Below are 6000 nucleotides of genomic sequence, written 5' to 3'. Positions count from 1 at the left end.
TTCAACCCGGTGCCCTCGCATGCCCTCGCACGACTTCGTCCAAATGCCTTCGAACGACTTCATCCATTTGGTCGTTTAGCCCAACGCCCTCACAAACCCTCGCCCGAACACCTTCGAACGATCGTTCAGACAAATGCCCTCGGACGCCCTCACCTGGTCGTTCAGCTCGATGCCCTCGCCTGGTTGTTCGAATCGATTCCCTCGCACGCCCTTGCACGACCTGCAGCTCTGTTTTCTGCATTTTCCCTAGCTCAGTGGTTCCGCCCAAGAGTCCACCTACACCTTGCCAAATTTTAGTCCTCTCCAAGTTAGCTTGCCCTCCAACTCACATGAACACTTGGAAACTTCAATTGATTCATTTTGCCACCATTCCAACACTTTACTTATATGGTGGTTGGCCCATCGTTTAGGGCGTCGACTCACCAAGACGACCCACCATTTCATCCAACTCGCCCCAACTTCACGTCGACCCATGGTGTGGGTGCCCATATGAGGGACCGACCCACATATAAACTTTTCACCATCCAACACTTAGTCATTTTCACAAGATGACTTCGCGTCGCACATTTCCTTCGTTTGGTTGTCTCGTCAAACCATTTGCATGTGCCCTCAACTCGTCGTTCAATCGCCCAACTCGTCGCTCGCCCGTTGTGCGCCCGTGCCAACTCTCGCCATCCCGTCACTTAAACGCACCCACCCAGCATGCCCGACTCGCGGGCCTGACAGAAGGGGTTGGGAGGAGGGCCGAGGGGAGGGATCGGGGGTGTCATGACCCCAATTCCTTTTTCATAAATTGGCTTTAGTGCAGCATCGGCTAAGTACTTAACATTTTCGTTAGTTAACTTACTTTCCAAACTACGCCTATCATTCATCATTTTTAACCGATAATATTAATGTGCGGAAACCATTAATATAACATTCAACAGTAGAGAAACACTTAATCATATGCAAGATAATAATCTTTTATTAAATCTTTCAATTTACAAGTTCATAGGGAGACAAGCTAAACCGGCTTTACATAACTTCCTAAATGACTATGTCATTTTCCCAACTCGGGCGCACCGCCGTGTGCTACCAGCTCACCCAGCTCAAGTGCCTCCACACGTTGGTCGCACCGTTCAGCAATCGACATTCATCGTTTTACACCGCCGGGCGCTCCTACCCATGGCCACCTTACACGATTCACCCATCGGTCTTATCATTCGGCAGGCGGACACGCCCGTGTCGCCCTGCCCGAACGCACCTTACCGCCTTCGTTTGAACCGCCCGCCATGTGGGCACATCCGCTCCACAACCCGCACCTTAACCGCAAATTCACCAAATGTTTTAGCTCGCACTTCGTTTGCTTGTCCAACTCGTTGTTCATTGGTTTGTATATATGGTCGTGCCAACGCGTGGGGCGCTCATCCGACCCACCAACCAAACACATACAACTCGTCGGCTCGTTTTTTTATGAACCATTGGCCCACCCGTCGTGACTCTTCATTTTTAGGCTCAAGTCAGCTCGTGGGCTTGAGCGTTCACTCGCCCACTATAAGTTCGCGGCCTAGCTCATCGTCCACACCGCTCGTTCGCTCGCCAAGTTTCCCCAGATAGCCCTCGCGCCCGTGTCTTGCCCTCACCAGCTCGCCAGTTCACTTTGTTTCATCGTTCAAGCTCGCCCGGTGGGCGTGCCCGTGTCGCCCAACATTTGCAACAGCCACATGGCATTACATCCTCCCCCACCTAAGGTCATTTCCATCCTTGGCAATCCAGCTATCCTCTGTAGCTTCCTGTCATACTTCACAATCTTTCGCTTCCATCTCCAAAGTGAGTCCTCTGTTTCCCAGCTATCCTCCTCCGGTGCATCCTTCCATCTGACAAGAAATTCCCGTCTTATGTGACTTCCAATCCCTACTGTCCGAGATTTCAAAATATTGTCCATCACAAGGTTCGACCTGTCAACAATCATGGCTGGTCCCCTCGGTGGTTCCACTCTCTTTGGATGATCAGCATCAAGTCTACATCTCTTCAACTGACTGATATGGAAAACTAGATGTTTCATATGCATATGGTGCGGAAGCTCCAACTCATAGGCAACCTCCCCCACTCGCTTCTTCACTCGGAATGGTCCCTCATACTTCCTTGTTAACGATCTCACAGTCCCCTTAGGTGGCTGAAATTGATCTCCGATAATCCTGAGGAACACCATGTCTCCCACACTAAAGTGTGCATCCCGTCTGTCCTTATCTGCCCATTTCTTCATTCTCCTTACAGCTTTGTGCAAGCGCACCCATGCTAACTCCAAGGTCTCATCCCAAGCCTTCATGAACTTCTTCGCATGAGGACTCCTCAACAAACCTCCTGTCACTACGGTATGTGGTGTCGCTGGCATCTGTCCATTCACTAAGTCAAATGGACTGTACCCTGTCACAAAACTCTTTTGTATGTTGTAGCTGAACTGAGCTACATCTAAGAGTTCAGGCCAATTCTTCTGATCAGCCGTCACATAATGTCTCAAGTAATCCTCCAATAATGCGTTGATCCTCTCAGTTTGTCCATCTGTCTGCGGATGGTAACTCAAACTCATCAACAAATCTGTCCCAACTAACTTGAAAATGTGGTCCAAAATCTGCCTGTAAATCGTGGATCTCAGGCTGATACAGTGCTCAACGGCATCCCCCAATACTTCACTATGTTATTGAAGAACAACTCTGCAGTCCTCTCAGCTCCACAAGGCATCTTTGTTGGAACAAAGACAGCACACTTGGAAAAACAATCAACCACGATCATGATTCCATTATACCCATGTACTTGTGGTGACTGAGTGATGAAGTCCATCGAGACATTCATCCATGGTCTTTCAGGAATTAGTAAAGGATGCAACAAACCTCCTTGCCTTTGAGTATTCGATTTGTCCTGCTGACAAATGATGCATGTATGTACATACTCCTCTACATCCTCTCGCATCTTCTCCCAAAAGAATCCTCTCTCCAATAATGCTAAAGAACGACGCTGCCCTAGGTGGCCAGCCCACGGAGAATCGTGGCACTCCTTCAAAAGGTGCCTCCTGAGCCCTGATGACTTTGGAACATAGAGTCAATTTCCAAAGAACAAGAATCTGTCTCGAAGAAAGAACCTTTGTGTCTTCCCCTCCTTTATTTGCTTCACTATATTTTGCCCGTGAGTATCGGTCTCAACACTTTCCTTGAGCTTATTTTGCATCTCTTCTGACATCTGTACTCGACTCCTACTTTGTGTTGCCTAGTCTTCCCCCTCCAATGCTGCTAGTTGTCCCTTCCTACTAAGGGCATCTGCCACTGCATTGAGTCTTCCCGGCTTGTACTCAATAGTCATGTTGAACTCTGCCAAGAAGTCCTGCCAACGAGCTTGCTTCATTGACAACTTTGGTTGTGATGCAAAATAACTTGCTGCAACGTTGTCTGTCTTGACAACAAAAAGGCTTCCCAATCAAGTAATGCCTCCATACCTGTAAACAGTGAATGATCGCAGTCATCTCCTTCTCATGGACCGGATACCTCTGTTCTCTATCCTGCAACTTCCGACTCTCGTACGTCACCGGATGCCCATCCTGCATAAGAACCCCTCTTATGGCAAAATCTGAAGCATCTGTGTGTACCTCAAATAGTCTCTCGAAGTCCAACAACTTCAGTATCGGCACTGTGACCATCCTCTTCTTCAAGTCATCAAATTCCATCTGACATTTTTCCGTCCAACTCCATCTCTTGTCTTGCTTCAGCAGGTTTGTTAGTGATGATGTCACCTTGGAGTACCCCTCTACAAACTTCCGTTGGTAGTTGGTCATGCCCAAAAACACCCTCATATCATGGACATTCTTCGGTTCAACCCAATCCTCAATCGCCTTCACCCTGTTTGACTCCATCCATATGTACCCTTGACCCACTATGTGTCCAAGGAATGGAATCTCGGTCTGAGCGAACATACACTTAGACTTCTTCAAGTACAATTGATTCTTCTTCAGCACCTCGAACACCAATGCCAAGTGCTTCTTATGATCCTCCATGTTATCACTGTACACCACTATATCGTCCAAGTATACTACTATGAACGAATCCAAGTATGGACGTAGAACATCATTCATCAAAGTGCAAAACGTAGCAGGAGCATTGCACAACCTGAATGGCATAACAAGGAATTCAAAGCTACCATACCTTGTTACTATCGCAGTCTTCCTTTCATCTCCTTCAGCTATCCGCACCTAATAATACCCATGCCTCAAGTCCAACTTGGAAAACACTTGGGCCTTCGCAAGCTTATCGAAGCAATCTGCAACTAATGGCAAAGGATACCTGTTCTTTATCGTCTACTTGTTGAGAGCATGATAATCACAGCACATCCATAGCTCATTCGTATCTTTCTTTCGCTGGAACAATACTGGAGCTCCATAGGGGGACCTTGAAGGTCTGATGAAACCTGCATCAATTAACTCCTTTAACTGTCGTTTCAACTCCTCCAACTCAGGTCCTGACAACCGATAAGGTGCTTTAGTCGGAGGTTGTTTCCCTGGCTCAAGCTCGATGCTATGGTCCACTGCACGCCTTGGTGGAAGCTTCTTTGGTAGCTCATCGGGCATCAAATCTGCATACTTAGCTAGCACCTCAGAAATCTCAGCTGGAACAGGCATCCCCACTCCATCATCACCTTCGACTCCTTTGAATACAACCGCATATGTCTCCACGTCTGACTCCCGCATAGCCTTCTCCAAACTTAGTGCAGAAACATGTTGCACCTTGACTTCCTTCCTTTGCTTATGAGTAGGCAAAGTCCAAGTCTATGATTTTCCAATCAGCATAACCTCATCGCAAAAGGGGACAATAATTGCCTTATTGCCCTTCAAGAAATCCTACCCCAATATCACATCAAAATCGTTCATCTCCATCACCATGAAGTCCAACTAACCTTGCCAATCTTTAATCTGTACAGGCACTTCGTGTGCCAAACCTGCCACTTTAGCTCTTGAGTTTACTGCCTTGACTTCCACATTTGATGGGAAGATCATCAGTCCAACTTCTCTTGCTAACCGTGTCATCATAAAGTTATGAGTGGCCCCCGTGTCCACTAGAGCTTGAATGGTCTTGCCATGAACCATCAAGTCTACGAAACCCAGACTGTGAATCCATGATTTCTCCATAACTTTCGTCTGCATATTTTCCTAGTCTCTACAATTCGCTCTGATACCACTTGTCACGCCCCCAATTCTTTTTTCATAAATTGGCTTTCGTGCGGCATCGGCTAAGTACTTAACATTTTCATTAGTTAACTTACTTTCCAAACTACGCCTAACATTCATCATTTTTAACAGATAATATTAATGTGCGAAAACCATTAATATAACATTCAACAACAGAGAAACACTTAATCATATGCAAGATAATAATCTTTTATTAAATCTTTCAATTTACAAGTTCACCGAGAGAAAAGCTCAACCGAATTTACATAACTTCTTGAACGACTATGTCGTTTGCCAAACTTGGGCGCACAGTCGTGTGCTGTCGTCTCACCCAGCTCGGGCGCTTCCACACGTTGGTCGCATCATTCAACAATCCACACTCATCGTTTTACATCGTCGGGCGCTCCTACCCACAGTGACCTTACACGATTCACTCGTCAGTCTTATCATTCGGCAAGCGCACACACCCATGTCGTCGTACCCGAATGCACCTTACTGCCTTCGTTTGAACCGCCCGTCATGCGGGCACATCCGCTCCACGACCTGCACCTTAACCGTAGATTCACCGAATGTTTTAGCTCGCACTTCGCATGCTTTTCCAAATCGCCGTTCGTCGGTTTGTATATATGGTCGTGCCAACGAATGGGGTGCTTGGCTGACCCACCAACCAAACACATACAACTCGTCGGCTCGTTTGTTTTATGAACCGTCGGCCCACTCGTCGTGACTCTTCACGTTTAGGCTCAAGTCGGCTCGTGGGCTTGAGCGTTCGCTCGCCCACTATAAGTCTGTGGCCTAGTTCGTCACCC

The sequence above is a fragment of the Pinus tabuliformis genome, chromosome 2_1 (assembly GCF_031772625.1).
Source record: "Pinus tabuliformis cultivar Carrire ecotype Pingquan chromosome 2_1, CPIR1, whole genome shotgun sequence".
Classification (NCBI taxonomy): domain Eukaryota; kingdom Viridiplantae; phylum Streptophyta; class Pinopsida; order Pinales; family Pinaceae; genus Pinus; species Pinus tabuliformis.
The sequence above is the reverse complement of the archived record's forward strand: the minus strand, read 5'-3'. Positions refer to the sequence as shown.